This window comes from Chrysemys picta, chromosome 5 (genome assembly GCF_011386835.1).
Source record: "Chrysemys picta bellii isolate R12L10 chromosome 5, ASM1138683v2, whole genome shotgun sequence".
Lineage (NCBI taxonomy): Eukaryota > Metazoa > Chordata > Testudines > Emydidae > Chrysemys > Chrysemys picta.
Window position 1 is genome coordinate 63,232,888 of NC_088795.1, and position 18,761 is coordinate 63,251,648.

Sequence of the window (18,761 nt, forward strand, 5' to 3'; positions counted from 1 at the left end):
GACAAGCAGAACTTCTTAATTATGTGTCATAGGCCCCATATTGCTAACGGCTAATATACATTCTCTAAGCATAGTGATAATGGTGGGTGTTTTTGAAGCTGGAAAACTGAGTTCTGTTTTCACCATTTCCATGAAATTCATTGCCATGATGTGCACCAGAGAGACAACTGTGAAGTTACCAGATAGACATGATTTGTTACAAAATTTTACCGTATTGCAGCAGGGTTGGCTGATTCTATCACAGTGAGCTTCAGGCCCAGCCATCTGTTTGTTTCTTTTGTGCTGCCTAAAACTGGTAGAATTGAAAGTACTTAGTCATTAAGTCATAACACTCACATGCAAGGGGGAGTGTTCAAAGAAAGTTTGCCTGGGGCACCAAAAAAGCCTAATGGTATAAATGCCAGATTCAAGGTAAGCTCCATACCAATCAGACTAAAAGGATTAAAACATTGAACATGGTGGATTTATGAAGATGTTAGAATTTGTTTGTTTTTTTATTAGTCCCTTTGCAGACGTTTTCAGTTAGATATAGAAATGAGCAGAAATGCCAAGTATACCAGTTTCTTAGAGGTAGCCTATAAAACATTACTTTTTGTCACTCTCAGATATACATGAAGGGTGGGTTGTTCCATGCACAGGCAGCTGCATGAAAAACAGCATGAAAGAGGGAAGTGGGAGAAACAAATGACATAGTTTCTTTGATGCCCCTCAATGAAATGGAGGAGGAATGAGGGCATGCAAAAGAAAACAGGGGTGGAATGATGTGTAGGACCTTGAAAGCAAGACAAAAAGTTTGAGTTTGATATGAAATTTAAGTAAAGGAACTTGAAGTAGGGAGATGGGCAGTGAGCAATGGGCAAACTTACTGGTTTTTTTTTTTTTTATGTTACAATTTTTGTTCTATATTTTAGTTTTCCTTAATGCAACCGATAATAAGGCTGGCTGTCAATTTCAGTTCAGGACTTTTCTGGTTTTGAAGGAGTTGACTTTGAACAGCCATCCTTCTGTTTTTCTTATTCTTTTAAAATGTCCAAATAACTTTGTATTTTTAACTTTGATGCCTACATTCCACCCACCCTAAAGGTATCCTATTTTTATTTTCACTTCTCTAGACCCAGACAAATGTCAGGTTTCCAAAGCCATGTCTGTAATAGACATTAAATCTCATCTTTTCAGAAAGGTGACCAGTTCATAAGAAGCTTAAGGCATGAGGATTCTTTGCTATTTCAGGTGCATACTTGCTGATTGTACTATTCTTTTATTCTCTCTGCCCATTCTGTTCCTGTGAATAGGCAGGATACATAAAGTTATAATGATCCTTCTGTCTGGACTAAAGCAGTCAGACAAAATGCAGGAACATGCACTCATAAATGCTTCCCAGGGTAATGCTGTGGCCTTTACTACAAGACTTAAATAGGGGCCAGGACATAGTTTTGGTTCACCAAGAGCAGCCTGGAGACCAGACTGCCTCAGAGGCTGTCTACACTGCAACTAGAGGTATGATTCAGCATATGTAGGCATATTCACACTGGCTTTAATCTAGCTAATGTGGCTACAAAAAATAGTTGTGAAGATGTGGTGGCATGCATAGGCTTCAGTCTGGACTATACAAGCCTGCCTGGAAAACCCTTGAAATGTATTTGCATACCTAGGCTGTGCCTAGGTCATTATCTTCACTGCTATTTTTACTGTGCTAGCTAGATTAAATTAGCATGTATACCTACTTGAGCTGCAGCCATGCCTCTTATTGTAGTGTGGATTAACCCAGAGTCACAAGCTGTTCTCTGGTTTCCCTTGGCTCCTAGAGTAACTTGCACTACCCTATACCTGGCAGAGATTACTTCCTGCTTTGCAATGGCATAGACGTGTTGACCAGTGCATTGGGGGGGTGTGTGTGTAGAGAATCAAGGGTCTGCTCTCTCCATCCCCACCCTAGGCAGTTGTCCCCACTTGGACTGCAACCCTGCAACATAGGTAGCTCATGAGGGGCTTATGCTCCTTTACACTGCTGTATAGGTATGCACCACTGGCCCCAATTGTACCTTTAGATTTCAAGTTCTTTGGGGCAGGTATTGTCTCTTACTATATGTTTGTACAGCAACCAATGCTATAAGACCTGATCCTGATAGGAGCCTCTGGTTACTCCCATGATATAAATATAAAATAGAGCTGGGCAAAGAAAGATCATTCTGTTTCACAGAGCACTTTGATATTTCAAAAGCAAAATTCAAATTTTCATATTTGGAATGAAAACCCACAATTTTGAAATTCTCCGTGAAAGGGAATGGAGCCTACCAGGCAGACTGCCGCAGAGCCACGGACCTGGAAGCCCTGGCTGTTGAGGAGCTGGGCGGGCAGCAAGCTGGCAGAAAACCAGGAGATCTCCATCAGAACCATCCCAGCAGGCAGGGTTCCATTAGAATAATACCTGGTGTCTGAAAGAACTTCCCCAAAATCAGTCTCCACAAAATATTCTGATTCTGATGAATCAGCAAATTCTGGCGAAAAAAATGTTTCTTCAGCATTTCTCCAGTCAGCTCTAATAATAACAACGAATATGCTTGCAAATTAAAGCGCGGCCTAACAGTACATTTTATGTGTCCCTTTAATTTTCTGTCTTAAAAATGTAAGTTACCAGTGAAACAGGAAATCAAAGCCCTCAGATCATCTGAACAGGTACCGTATAGGCAGCAGCAGCTGCATTACAAGCATCCCACAGCAATATGTAATAGTACACTAGCTTAGTGCATGTGATCATGACTCCTATCCCAGTGGCTATACAGCCCTCTACTTCCCAGGGCTAAAGGAGGTCTCCCTTAACTCAGGTGTTAGAGGCTAGTGTGTTTGGTGCTGCATTTGATCTCCATTGACAATCAAAGCATGTATATGTACCCAGAGCACAACCTTGACCTAGATGAACCACTGAGGTTAGAAGATAGTCTTCCTGCCTATTTAAGTTTTGTCCTCTCTGCTGACTCTGCCAATATGGGTGCCAATTATTGGATTTTTTGAATAGTGGTTTTGTGGGGTAGGCACTTGTCCAAATGGCACAAAACTAAGACCATCTCACTTCACAGACTGCATATTACTGAACAGACATCCGGTGATACTGGTAACTTGTAATCATTACTTATGTGGGTTGGATTCTTTCCAGTGTCCTGAATGTAAATAACTCAGTCTCAAAATGTTTTGGTAAACTTAGTGCTCATGGAAGTGAATGAATAGTAGCAGTGGTTAGAGCCAAATGTAGCATAAATGCGGTGAAATTGAGAGAGCTTTCCCAAACAATGAATAAGGAGATCTTAGAGATGACAGTAGTGTTGTAATAAGAGGGAGAATCTTTTTTCCTCCAAGAGTAGTTCAACAAAGAAGAAAAAGCAGGGAGATGGAAACCATCAATGTTTGTGTGTAAGTTCTGTAGTGACACTAAGATTTCCAAAAGCAGTGATATAGCACATGCACCCTTTACCCAGTTTTACGGAGCATTTATTTGGAGACTTAAAGACATGGAAAATAAGCAACTTTACTTAAGGAATTTAGAATTCACCATAATTGTCTTTGTTCCAATAGCCCTTATGAATCCAAGGAAATTGTATAAACCTAAAACAATCCTCTTAGCACCCAGGGAGATAAAATCCAGTGGTAAACACTCTTATCACACAACACATGACACATGAGTACCACAGGCTCGATAGCACAATTAGGCAAACTCCCCACCAGATGGTACAATCTCTTATTGTGGATAATCACATGAAGTGATACAATATAAAAATAGAGCAGAAACCAGCCTGCAGTCTGTATAATATGTAAAATGTTTGGCTAAATACTTACAATTCACTTGCAGAAGCTTTCATTTTACAAATCAGCATTTAAGAGAATTCATGCTACTGAAGCACTAAAGTGGCAAATACCCAGCAGAATTTACTTTTTCACCACAATGCAACTGAGTTAGTAGTAATTATACAAAGTTTTCAGAGGGTCCAGGCTGAAAAACACAGCTTTATCTCTGAGGTATGGTTAATCATTATAATATGATTACAAGCATATAAAAATACTACTGGCATATGTTTGTTTCAGTTCTTTGAGAGAGGCTCTTGCTCTCCACATCCTCTGACCATTCAGAGTCACAAAACAAAAGTGCCCCACTGCAGCAGACATACCAAAGATGATATTTTCTTCTTCTTTGCTCAGTTTCATCTGCTCTGATAATGAGGCAGAGGCAATTTAAATGTCCATGAATAGAAACAAGAGAGTTGTACACTGTGTTGCATGAATCTTCTGTTTGAGCTAATTAGTCAAGGACATTCAAACAGATAGCAAACAAATATTTTAACCATTTTTTGTTTGCAAAGCAGAGTTGGCTTTGAATCTCCTGATCCCAAAAAAATATCGGACAAAAGTTTCAAAATTGTGATTGTTTGGCATTTTCAAAATGGAAACAAAAGCAGTTTTTTTGTTCTTGCATAGACGGATTTACTTATTCAGCAGATGAGACTAACATCAATTACTCAGAAGTGGAAAGTTCATCAGGACAGTCTCACCATGCAGTTGCCTCCAGGGTTGGATAATTCACCGCTTCAGCTTCCCTTTGTTACACAGGACTTATTTATAATTTATCATCTTTTCTTATACATCTGTATTCAGCCATGTCTACACTTACAAGCTTACAACGGCACTTATACAGTTGTGCCACTGTAAGAGCACTCGTGTAGCCGCTCTATGCTGACGGGAGAGAGCTCTCCCATTGACATAATAAAACCAGCTCAATGAGTGGCGGTAGCTGTGTCAGCAGGGGAGCATCTCCTGCTGACATAGCGCTGTGCACATAAGTGTTGCTGGTATAAGCATTCATGTTGCTCAGGGATGTGTTGTTTTTTCCCCACGCCCCTGAGGGACAAGTTTTGCTGACATAATTGCTAGTGTAGACATGTTCTTAGTCTCTCATTTCCATCTCAATTCTCCACCTCCATCAGTGCATATTTTGTGTTAGATCAGACCAGTTTCTTCAGGCTCTGTGGCCGCTTCAACTTTTATTTTCCTCACAAACATGATTTTTCTGCAGTTTCTTACAGATGTGCAGTTCTACTTATGCTGCTAAACTTTATCAGCACAGATTCTTAAAATTCACAGCAGCCTTGTATCAGGCCTAAACATGGCTTCCCTCCCAACAATGACTTCCAGTTTCAAAATGTGAGTAAATTTAGACTAAAAAAACAGATTAAAAAAAAAAGTTTAAATTGAAATTAAATGTTTTGAAATTATTGAAACAAGTTGTCTCAGGATGGATAAGAAGTTTTCTGCCTAGCTTTATTTACATCCTATTATAGGGAGAAAGTTCACTGAGTAAGAAGTCATTTTAAAACACTCACATTAGAAATACACTTTGATGGGCTACTTAAGCCTTAAGAAAGAAGCTCTACTGTCAATCTTTCCTTGTTGTAGGAGGGAGGTGTCCTCCCTCTCTCCCCGCCCCAGATCTCTGCAGCTATGGGATTGGATGCTGGGGCGTGGTGGATTTTCCCCCCAAGTGAAACCTACCCTTATTTCTTCTCTTGTTTTATTCTCCTTCTCTGACAACATTCAAGTGCAACTGTGAAAGCTGAACTGCACTGTAATATGGTACAATACCGTTTATATAATAAAATCCTGGCTTGTTTTCCATCAATTTCCTGCTGGACTGCTTGTGACATCCTATATACCCTAGTCAAAATTTTATGCTCTATAGATGTCAAATGTGGATTTTTTTTTTTAATGGTGACCAACTGACATAGAAACAGGAAAAATGCTGTCTTACCAGCAAGATTGTTTCAGTACTTTGTGCAGCTCGCTGAGGGTGTTGCCTTAAGAAAGCCATATACTGCAGCAAGTGATATTCAGTAAGCACAATTTGTCTGCCAATTCTTCCATCTCCTTCCCAAGGAAAATGATTGAATATGATTTTCTCAATGTTTCTCTGAGCAAAAATCAGTGGGCCAGATTCTCAATAGGCAAAAATCTGTATTAATTCTCTCTAATAGTGTCGAAATCGATATGCAGAAATGTGACTTGGTATCCAAGATAAACGTAACTGGTGTAAGATACATTGTTTAAAGTTTGTCTTATGATCTCCTGCACTTAGAAACTGATTCTGACACCTTGCTCACATTGAGTAGTATCTTGCTCTGAGAAATCATCCCATTCAAATCAGTGAGACCTCTCATGGAGTAAGTTACTGCTCAGAACATATGTGGGAAGCAAAATCTGGCAGTAAGTATTTTCTGCAGTATCTGAGTCCTGCATAGCCATCAGTCCAAACTTAGAATTCAATAACAGAAGGCCTTTTAACTCATGTTTTTTCATTCAACATATAATTTTTTTTTACCTCCTATATATGTTTTTTCCCCAGGGAATTACCATACCTCCATAATGGACAGGCTACAGTTTCTCATGTTGTCCCTGGCACAAAGGCTTATAAGATACAGATTTAATCGTAGTCAATGTCCTGATAACACATTATAATACATTCAGTTTAATTTTGACCTGATCAATGCTCACCCTAACTAAATCGATGACTGCTTTGAATTTTCTTTAAGAACTCTTAACTGGTGGCACTTATGCTGATGAAACACTTATAAATAAATGCTAACATCAGTGAATTTATATTACATGCATTATTTGGTACCAACAGCTGGTCTAATTATTATTCAGATAAAGGTGTAATAATTATATATTGCGGTGTTGATGCCCACTTTCAGTTTTCTCCTACTTTCCAAATGTCTTAACTGAAACATAACATACTGCACAAAGTCTCAGTCCCAGGAAGAATTTGCAAAATGTCAGAAGAACCAGAAGAGCCATATGTTTGTTTAAAGAATGGTTGCTTAATGGAACACAGAAGCACTACCCAACATTTTCAATGTAAAGAAGGCTCGGGTGTCCAATTGAAATCACAGGAGAAAACTTAGTTGAGTACAGTATAATTACCCAAGCTAGAGTATGACCAGAATATTAGGGGAAATAACACTTCTACTCTTTCCAAAAGGGCCAGGGAACTTTTAATGACCAGAAGTGATCTGAACCTTACAGTCTGGAGGACTCATCTAAAAGATGACTTATCCAGAACCATGGGCAAGGTGGTTGAGGCACCATTGCACTTTAAACAACAGTGTCAGAAAGTGGAAATAATATAAAGCCGAATCATGGCTTTGCTACAAGACCCAAACCATGGTGGTGTGCTGCCCCTGGAGAAGCCTGTGAATGAGACTGTAACTGTGTCACAGTTTCCGCCCATTGCTCCAAGGAGGGAGCAAATTGCACCAGGTCTATACCCAGCGTGGTGCTGGTGTGCCAGCACAGGTACATTGGTTAATGCATTGAGGGGGGCAGAGGGCTTGGTTCTGCTGAGTCCCCACCCCTGATGCCCAGCTGCATGATGGATGAATATAGGGACTCTGCAGAGCCTGCTTCCCCTCCCACATTGTTGTATGTGATGTGGGTAGCCATTCCTCTGGGTGCGCCTGTGAAGCCAGTTTCCTTTACAGCACTTCCTTTGGCCTCCCAACTCCTTAGGCCCACTTATGTTCCCCCCATGCAAGACACAATATGTTGAGGGAGGAGGGCACAAGGAGCCTTTTATCCTCTTTGTACCCCTGCATAGGGGCCAGCTGCTCCATACTAATGTCACCAATGGAGAAGAGGAAGGGCAGTGTGAAGGCGGAACCATTGCCATGCCCTCCCCCACTGCACCAACCAGGAAATGGAAGCACCTTGTCAGAGGGGGCTAGATGGCCCCTGAGAGGGTCAGGCACCCAGCCTATCTGTGACAGGGTCTGCTAAGGAGAGTGAGACAACTATCCACTTGTGGATAGTTAATTGCCTAAATAGTTGGGCTGCTGTTAGTTAAGTAAGGAGCACCTGGGCCTAAAAAAGGCTTATGAGAGCTCAGTCAGGGTTTGTGCATATGAATTATGATACAATCAGATCCCGGTAGTCACAAATTGGGCATCCAAAAACTGTAAACCTTTGACAATAATGTCTTTGTGCCTCATTTTCCCAGCTGTAAAATGGGAATAATAACCCCTCATCTTGGAAAAATGAGCCAGCTATGGCTAGTAGCCTTTAACAGTCCCTGCAAATATGTGATGTCACATCTTTGTGGTTATATCACCATATCCATGAAATGTCACACACTCTCAGGTATGCAGGTGCTGGAACTACCGCTGAGACAAAGGCAAACTCAGGCCTGGTAGAAACCCAGTGGTGTAAGCCCACTGGAATCGGTGGACATTAAAATTGTATGTCTAGTAGAATACCAGGGATGAATGTGGCCTAGCATGTTCAATTACTGGGTAAGGAGAATTTCCCTAATTTGATTTCAAACAATTTATCTGACACTGATGGCATTTGCAGGAAGTCCTGTGACCATCCTCAGCTGGAATGAGACATGTCAAGATACAAAGGCTGTAGAGTGGAGTAGTGAGATAGGGAAATTGGTGCTCCCTCTCTGGGAGAAAACTTTCATTTAACTTAGGAGCTTTCTTGTTTATAGTATCATGTTGCTGTACCTTGAGTAGTACTGTAGACAGTACAAAAGTACAGTGCAGCTCAGTACTTTGCAGCAACTATTAGTCAGCTCCATACCTGTTTAAGCTAGCTGGAGTCTTTGCATATATCTCAGAGGGTGCTGGATCAGGCCCAGGGCTGGCTCCAGGGTTTTGGCCGCCCCAAGCAGCCAAAAAAAAAAAAAAAAAAAAAAGCCGCGATCGCGATTCTCTCCGAGCGGGAGTGAGGGACCGTCCACCAAATTGCTGCCGAATCGCTGGACCTACCGCCCCTCTCTGGAGTGGCCACCCCAAGCACCTGCTTGACAAGCTGGTGCCTGGAGCCGGCCCTGATCAGGCCCCATGCCTGTAAATGTGTATCATGCACTCAACGGTATACATTATATATGCGCCTTTGGACCTTAGCACCTGTTTTACTGAGAGGGACTGCTGGCCAGACTTTGTTCTTTATTCTTTTATAAAGGTGTTATGGAATCTTTAGATTCCACCAGGACAGCCACCAGAGATGGGCAGAATGGATTTTGCTTTAACAACTCATTTCATCTCAAGGCCACGCATGAGTAGGCAAGCAAACTCTGATGAGATAGTTATAAAAGATTGCTCCTTTTTTAAAATGCATTTTATAATGCGTCTTAAAAAAATGAATTTACATAAGGTGGCTAGCCTGTGCTGGTGCTCACTGCTGCTCACACTACAGTACTATTGTTAGCATGCTAGCTTGATGAGACCTAACACCAGTAAGTTTATTCAAGCTGGGAATCCCACTGCTAGCTCCACATGAAGACATAGCCAGCATATTAATGGGGGAGTGCATGACCATTAATCTCAAACACAAAAGGTGAGTTAAAGATTCTGGTTTATTAATGAAGGAAATATAAACATGCTGGGCTGCAATCTTTTCTACACCTCAAGTTTTACAATAAAAAAGTCACCTCTGATGCAACACTCTTTAAAAATAAAACTGAAATGTTTATATATCTGTCTAGGTATCTATATCATGCTTGTCACCATCATATCTGAGTGTGTCTCCTTGAGCTTTCTGTTTTCATTAACATAAATATTACTTCTCTGACTGTTGTAGGTTGTGTCCTTGACCTTTAAATCTGCTATTTTGTCTATTTTAAAAGAACCTTTTGCTGTGTTAACTGAGCCTCTCCAAACTCCTCTCTAGAAGTATTTATATCCAAGATCTGTGAACAAGTTGCACTTCTTGATCTCAGCTTTGAATAATACTTGTCTTCTTAAATATGCATCCAAGTTTAAATCACTTTGCAATTACATCATTATATATTGTTGATGGCACTTTAAGATGTTCTGAAGTGATATTTCCACATTATTTTCTGAAGTTCCTTCTGCATTTAATACTACTGATTTCACTGGAATAATTTGCTTATTCATTAGGCTTCACCTACTGCATTTATTCATATTATAATGTTTCTACAGCAGATCAGTTGCCCTTTAACAAATCCTATTATTGTTAGTTAACTGTTGCTTTATCTTCCAAAGACTGCAAATAAATTCTTGACCTTGTAGTGTTCTGTGTCTGCACAATTGCATTAGCAGATATTATATCCCCTTAAGGTCTTAGATACCATTAGCATGCAGACAATACACTCTTAGTGTTTTTTAAATGTTTCTTTGGCAGGCAGACACTCTCTTAGAGTCAATGTGGGATTAAGCAAAGTGTTCAAGAATGGATGATAGCTTGACCTTAATGCAAATTAGTGGGTTGGCATTGTATCAGCCTTGAAAAATTGTTTGGAGTCCCCTTTTCTTAGAGGGTTATAACCAATACAAACAGGGTCCTCTAAACCTTAGGGATATATTTGATTCTGCTCTATCTTTAAACTATTACTCCAGGCAAATGAGTACAGTAACACTTCTTTCCATTTTGGTAATTTATCTGAAAATCATCTTGGAATAAAACAACAAGGAGTTTTTAAATACTTTAAAGACTAACGGATTTATTTGAGCATAAGCTTTCATGGGTTAAAAAACACTTCTTCAGATACATGGAGTGAAAATTACAGATACAGGCATAAATATCTTGGATTAAGACACTGTAATAACTTGATCGATCTGCAAAATTAATTCATGCCTTTGTCATCACATATGCTGATTATTGTAACTAACTGCAAAATTCATTAATGCCGTTGTCATCACACTTTAGCTGACACCCTCAGCTCAGTTAACTTACTATTTGTTCCTTTGTTTTCTCTGCAGTTCTGATATTGTGGATTGTTCTAATCTGTTGAAGCTCTCTGTTTGGCAAGTAAATCATCCTCTTCCTGTGTCTAGGTAGTTATTTTAGAAAGTCTTTTTACCATAACTGGGAAATTGATATTTATTTCTTGGTAGCATGACTATGATTCTCTGCTATCTTGTACCTTGTCTCTTCTTTTCCACCTGATTAAAGTAAGTTCAAAGTGTGTGTAAAATCTTGCCATTTTGATTTCATAGGATTTGACTGCCATATTGTACACACTTTGCTGAGGTGACTGCACAAAATGCCAGACACAGAAGAATCTGGATCCATATATTTCTTCGTTTTATATGGAAAAATATGTAGGAGCAGGATTTTATAATTGTACTATGAGAATTAATGTATGATTTAATTTCATCCTGCCAGCCACCCTTTTTGAATAGCAGAAAGGAATGACAGACCAGAACAATCCTTATGACTGATTATGGTCACCCTTTTGTTTTAGGATAAGTTATAATGTATACTATGGTTTCCTAAATGTATTACAAATTAGGAACTCTAGTTAAATATACATTTCTTTGTTTTAAGGTTTAGTAAGTAAGAGACAGGATCTTGTATTGTATCTATGCTAAGGAAATTAGAGGAATGTTGAGGACCTGAAGCCCCAATGTGAATTGTTTTAGTTATAAGATTTAGCAAGGCTTGATTTACAATGCATTCTGCTGAATATAAAATACTGCTGTCTGTATACCTTTGAAGGTTTCTGTAAGAGATTGTTTGTGTGAATGAGGAATGCATGCATCAGGAAAAGATAAGGTGTGAAAGCCATCACAAATGTCCAGATGGTCAAGAAAAAGTAAGAGATTTGGAAAGACCAGGAGACAATCAGAAAACATAATTGTATCAAATGCTAAACATGTTAGCAGCATTGACGACCTCAGAGGTGAGGCAGGCACCCCTGAAGGCAAGACAACAAATAGGAGATAACGATGGGAAGCCCAACAATAACCATCAAATGATAACAGCAGAAAACCCCAAGATTAACACCACATAAGGACTAATGATTACAGGATGACATTGCAAAATGCATGGACTCAAGTGGAGATTTAAAACTATAAAGCTGGGGTGTTTTGCCATGGACCTCTGGGTTCAGTCTTGCAAAGCCTCGGAGCATCGGATCACGACTGACAGAGCCCAGCTCCTCACTCGTGCTCAATCTAACTGGCCATTAGATTGACTCAAGCTACAACAGACTGGTAACATCAACTGGCAGGACTCTGTGTGTGTGTGTGTGTGTGTGTGTGACTGAAAAGCATATGCTAACTGTTGTATTTTCAATAAATGCGGTGTATTTGCCTTCTCCTCTATAAAAGATCCCATGTGCTTTGTATAGCATAACAAATACACTCCAGTTTCACTGTTGCTTGTTATTCAGGCCTTGTCTACATGAGAAAATTGTATCAATTAACTAAATCAGTTTAGAAACTGATGTTAAATCTGTGCAATACTCTTATATAGACACTTCCGTTGCAATTTAAGTTTCTCATATGAATTTGGTTTAAATTGATTCTTTACCAACTTTAGCCAAGTCAGTCGGCAGTGCTGGAATAATTTTTATAGTCAGAGTGCTGAAGGTGGAAACCATGTATTTGGGTTGTTATTACTACTTCAAACCAGGGAGTGCAGCAGCACCCCTAGTTTCAGCATCTATGAAGTCCATATAAGACACTCTTTCTGAAACTGAAATAAGATTGTCCACACAATAGGGTTGTGACAATTTAACCAAATCCATTTATAAACCAAGTTAATTAAATTAGTACAATTGCCTCATAGACAAGACCTCAGACAGCTTCTTCTCAAATCTCAGTTTAGCTGTAAAAGAGGTGCTATTGTGGCTGTGAAAAAGTCTGTAGTTTTACACATTTTCGTTAGCTTTGACCTACTTAGCTTTCTGTTCACTGAATTACACTTTTGAGTTTGGATTCAATTGAACTCAAAGCAAAATGTAAATTTTGCCCAGTTTCACACCGAAGCCATGCAATTTCTGCATGGTCCAGGTTCACACAAATTGTGTGAGTAGTCCAATTAATTTGGGTTGAATTCCCAGTTTGTAATGAAACTCTAAACCAAGCAAGTTTTATGTGTCTTTGAGTTCCCTGTGATTATTCTTCACAGAACTCATACTGGCATGTTTCCAGTACTCTTAAAAATGAACTCATCATTCTGTTCATTGTCTTCACTATATATGTTTCTGTTGCAAATTGTGATCAGAGGATGCATCTGATCAGAAGCCAACTTGAGAGAGAGCTATTGGCAGGATGTTTTCTGTGGGGGGACCTGTTCTCAGTAATTCACGTCCCCTTTCTTCATCAGCCAAAGCCTGTATTTAACTTTCTGGACATGCTTCAAAGCTCACCTTTGTTCATGGGCTTTTGGGCTAGTGGGACTAAACCTTTCACTGGAGTTCTATGCCCTGGTTTTGAATGAGTGGAGTTTTGGCATCTGGTGGTTTACTGTTATAACTGAAGCAGTGGACTGACTTTTTAATTTTAGAACAGTTCTTATTGCATCTGGCTAAAAATAATTTGAATTTTTAATACTTTGGCAAGAAAGAGCTAATGTGTTTTGCAAACATTTTTACAAAAAACATTTTGACCAGCTTTACTGCAGGTTGAAAATATTGGAACTTAAAACGCTTTTTGATTGGCACGAAAAAGACATTTTCACACAAATGGCTTCCTTTTTTGACTAGTTATTTCATGTTTTAAATTATATGTCATGTCTACAGCCCAGGACAAGTGCTGGATAAATAAAAAATAATTATGTATTTTTGCTGTTATAAGGTAAAACAGTAACAGACTAAGTCAGCAAATGTAGCTATTTCTATTAGTCAAAAAACATGTTCTCATGTGGGAGAAATGTGGATCCATAGGCAAACACTCTGAGAAATGGTTCTATTACAGAAGCATTAACTAAATGACCTTTATGTTTTCACATGCATCGAAATCCATGCCAAAATGGAAATAATGTGCTTGTCTCTCTGATAATTTATTATTTGCTTTTACAGCTATAGTAGTGCTGAGTTCCATCATGCATCCTTATTTTGGGAATTGATAACACTAATTTTATATTTTGAGAACAATGCAATCATTGCCATAGAGCTCAAGTTACAGATATATCTCAACCCTGAGCAATAAATGTTTTCTAGATGCCATCTCTGTTGGATTATTCAGATACTTATCTCGTTAACAGCACATTTACTATGTTTGTACCAAACTGGTACAATGTTGGCTTCTAGGTACTACTACAACATAACATTATTATTAATTAGGACTATTTAAACATTTTTCTCTTGTAAAGCTATTTAAAACCAAGTGAACAATTATAAAAAAAAGTGATTAAAATAAGCATGATATTTATTTGTTTAAAACAAATGAACAAGGGCCTGGTTGACAGTAGCTATTGAAAAAAATTACTCTGATTACACAAGTAGCCATATAATTAGAGTACACACAACCATTTCTCCAGTAACAATAGAAATCAGAAATTAGCTTATATAGCATACTGCATTACATGAACATGGGTGAGCGATCTGTTCCTACTGAAGTCGACTGATCTGGGAGGCTACAGTAATTGGTGAGAAACATTTCTAAATGTCTGTCTAACCACTCTCAAGTTGAAGATTCATCTTTTTCATATTACTCAGGTTACCCAGACATAAATACAGAATTTATTGATCACATAAGGTGAACTGTTGTATGCATTATATGTCAGGTAGAGGAAAAACAGGGCTGGTTTTGGTTTTGGTTCTGGTTCAGATTCAAGTCCCATCTTTCTCAAAACCCCAAAGGTCAGTAAAGGCGAGGGGATGCCATTTGGATAAATCATTCAATGCATGGAATCCAAATCCCTTTATTTATTTATTTATTTATTTAGCGCTATCAGAATTTGATTAATTGAAATGGATATGACATTCAAATAAAGTTCACAAAACAAGTATTTGTTAGTGTTGTAAAATTGCTAATCATTTTAGTTGTCTTTATTTCTGGTTCCTGTTGAATTGGGCACTGAAGATAAGGTAATAACATGTATTTGTTATGGACAAAATCCTTACTCAGGGAAAACTCCTATCATAGCTTTCATTAATGGGAATTATTACTGAGCAATGTAGGAATCAGCGCATAGTATTTTGTGATCTCCTGTGTTGAGAGGCACTAGTATTGTCTAATTGTTTCTTTGTGCTCCCCTGTCTGTTTATCCACTTGTTTCTTGTCTTGAGCCTGGTCTACACTATGACTTTAATTCGGATTTAGCAGCGTTAAATCGAATTAACCCTGCACCCGTCCACACAACGAAGCCATTTATTTCAAAATAAAGGGCTCTTAAAATCGATTTCTGTACTCCACCCTGACGAGCGGAGTAGTGCCAAAATCGATATTGTCATTTCGAATTAGGGTTAGTGTGGCCGCAATTCAATGGTATTTGCCTCCGGGAGCTATCCCACAGTGCACCATTGTGACTGCTCTGGACAGCAATCTGAACTCGGATGCACTGGCCAGGTAGACAGGAAAAGCCCTGCGAACATTTGAATTTTATTTCCTGTTTGCCCAGCATGGAGAGCACAGGTGACCACAGATAGCTCATCAGCACAGGTAACCATGCAGGCCAATAATCGAAAAAGAGCACCAGCATGGACCGTACGGGAGGTACTGGATCTGATCGCTATATGGGGAGAGGATTCAGTGCTAGCAGAACTTCGTTCGAAAAGACGAAATGCCAAAACTTTTGAAAAAATCTCCAAGGGCATGATGGAGAGAGGCCACAATAGGGACTCAGATCAGTGCCATGTGAAAGTCAAGGAGCTCAGACAAGCCTATCAAAAAACAAAGGAGGCAAACGGTCGCTCCAGGTCAGAGCCGCGGACATGCCGCTTCTACGCTGAGCTGCATGCAGTTCTAGGGGGGCTGCCACCACTACCCCACCTTTGACCGTGGATTCCGAGGATTCTGCAGACGGGGAAGAGGAGAAGGAGGAGGAGGAGGACGAGCTTGAAGAGAGCACTCAGCACTTCGTTCTCCACAACAGCCAGGATCTTTTTCTCAGCCTGACTGAAGTACCCTCCCAACCCTCCCAAGCCAGTATCCAAGACCACAACCCCATGGAAGGGACCTCAGGTGAGTTTATCTTTTAAAATATAAAACTTGTTTTAAAAGCAAGCGTTTTTTAATGATTAATTTGCCCTGAGGACTTAGGATGCATTCGCGGCCAGTACAGCTACTGGAAAAGTCTGTTAACGTGTCTGGGGATGCAGCGGAAATCCTCCAGGGACATCTCCATGAAGCTCTCCTGGAGGTACTCCGAAAGCCTTGCCACAAGGTTTCTGGGCAGTGCAGCCTTATTCCGTCCTCCATGGTAGGACACTTGACTGCGCCATGCTTGCAGCAAGTAATCTGGTATCATTGCATGACAAAGCCTGGCAGTGTATGGTCCCAGTGTTTGCTAGCATTCAAGCAACATCCGTTCTTTATCTCGCTGTGTAATCCTCAGGAGAGTGATATCGCTCATGGTAACCTGGTTGAAATACGGGAATTTAATTAAGGGGACGGAGGTGGCCTTTCCTACTGGGCTGTTTGCCTGTGGCTGAAAAGAAATCCTTCCCTGCAGTTAGCCAAGCGTGGGGCGGGGGGAATTGGCCCAGAGCTTTTCACGTTTGGCTAGCAGGGATCTTCCCTGATACCAGCCATGCGGTGGGGGGAGGGGTAAAGCGATCATCCCAGAGAATTCATGGCAGGGTGGGGGGTGTTAGTTTGGTTCCTGCAGGGATCTTCCCTGATACCAGCCACGCGGTGGGGGGAGGGATAAAGCGATCATCCAGAGAATTGGATGGGGGGGTTAGTTTGTTTTCTGCTGCTGAAGGTTAACAGGAAAACCGCAGCACTTAACGGGCTTTGCTTGGTATGTGGGAAAGGAGGGCGCAGAAGCCAAAAGACAATGGCTTACCATGGCCGCATGCAAGCCGAATTCTGTTGCCCGGACCTGCGTCTGTGATCTCTAGCAGCAAAGCCACAGGCACTCAATATTAAGAGGCAAAATGCGACCTTGCACAGAAATCACATGTGCTATGTAATGTGAATAGTGTTGGTCACCTTGAAAGAGTATAAGCATTGTTCTGCAAAATGTATCTTTTTAAAAAATTCTCTCCTTTTTTCCCTCCCTCCAGCAGCTGCAAATTCTTCAAGCCTCCCTCCTCCGTCCCAAAGGCTATCTCAGATAAGGCATCGGAAAAAGAAGACGCGAGACGAGATGTTCGCAGAGATCATGGAATCCACCCGCAGTGAAAGAGCTCATCTGAATGAGTGGAAGGACACGGTTTCAAAGTATAGGAAAGAAGCCAGTGAACGTGAGGCCAGGAGGGACCAACGTGAGGCCAGGAGGGACCAACGTGAGGCCAGGAGGGACCAACTTGAGGAGAGAAGAGACACTCGAGATGAGAGGTGGTGGCAGGAAGATCAGAGGAGGCAGGATGCAACGCTGGGGCTGCTGCGTGAGCAAACAGACATGCTCCAGCATCTGGTGGAGCTTCAGGAACAGCAGCAGGATAACAGAGTACCGCTACAGCCCCTGTATAACCCCCTCTCCCCTCACCATGTTCCATAGCCTCCTCACCCAGATGTATAAGAACGCGGGGGGGGGGGGGGGAGAGGCTCCGTACACTCTCCCATTCCACCCCAGTGGACAGCCCAAGCAAAAGGCTGTCATTTTTTTAACCTTTTTTTAGTGGCCTTTTCCTTCCCGCTAATCCTCCTCCCAAACCCCACCTGGGTTCTCTCCCTCTTTTTATAATCAATTAATAAAGAATAAATGATTTTTAAATGATAGTGACTTTATTTCCTTTGAAAGCAAGCTGGGGGAAGGGGGAGGGTGGGTTCCTTACAGAGAATGAGTCAATAAAGGGGGCGGGTTTTCATGAAGGAGAAACAAACAGAAATTTCACACTGTCGCCTGGCCAGTCATGAAACTGGTTTTCAAAGCTTCTCTGATGCACAGAGCTTCCTGGTGTGCTCTTCTAATCGCCCTGGTGTCTGGCTGCGCGTAATCAGCCGCCAGGTGATTTGCCTCAGCCTCCCACCCCGCCATAAAGGTCTCCCCCTTACTTTCACAGAGATTGTGGAGCACACAGCAAGCAGAAATAACAATGGGGATATTGGTTTAGCTGAGGTCTGAGCGAGTCAGTAACGATCGCCAGTGACCTTTTAAATGGCCAAATGCACATTCTACCACCATTCTGCACTTGCTCAGCCTGTAGTTGAACAACTCCTGACTCCTGTCCAGGCTGTCTGTGTATGGCTTCATGAGCCATGGCATTAAGGGGTAGGCTGGGTCCCCAAGAATAACTATTGGCATTTCAACATCCCCAACGTTTATTTTCTGGTCCGGGAAGTAAGTCCCTTGCTGCAGCCGTTTAAACAGAGTAGTGTTCCTGAAGATGCGAGCATCATGAACCCTTCCTAGCCAGCCCACGTTGATGTTGGTGAAACGTCCCTTGTGATCCACAAGAGCTTGCAGCACCATTGAAAAGTCCCCTTGCGGTTTATGTACTGGGTACCTGGTGCTCCGGTACCAAGATAGGGATATGGGTTCCATCTATCGCCCCACCACAGTTAGGGAATCCCATTGCAGCAAAGCCATCCACTATGACCTGCACATTTCCCAGAGTCACTACCTTTCGTAGCAGCACCTCAGTGATTGTTTTGGCTACTTGCATCACAGCAGCCCCCACAGTAGATTTGCCCACTCCAAATTGATTGCCGACTGACCGGTAGCTGTCTGGCATTGCAAGCTTCCACAGGGCTATCGCCACTCGCTTCTCAACTGTGAGGGCTGCTCTCATCTTGGTATTCTGGCATTTCAGGGCAGGGAACAGCAAGTCACAAAGTTCCATGAAAGTGCCCTTACGTATGCAAAAGTTTCGCAGCCACTGGGAATCGTCCCACACCTGCAACACTATGCGGTCCCAC

At 41.1% G+C, this 18,761-nt stretch overlaps 1 long non-coding RNA gene across 1 annotated transcript in view; it reads left to right on the plus strand.

Annotated features, from left to right (window-relative positions):
- Nucleotides 1–9,270: 9,270 nt before the first annotated feature.
- The window catches only part of LOC101945015 (uncharacterized), a 192,575-nt gene continuing 183,084 nt past the window's right edge, over nucleotides 9,271–18,761 (plus strand). Inside the window, exon 1 of the long non-coding RNA XR_006172607.2 lies at nucleotides 9,271–9,378. This is a non-coding gene — a long non-coding RNA (uncharacterized LOC101945015). The remainder of the gene's footprint in view (nucleotides 9,379–18,761) is intronic.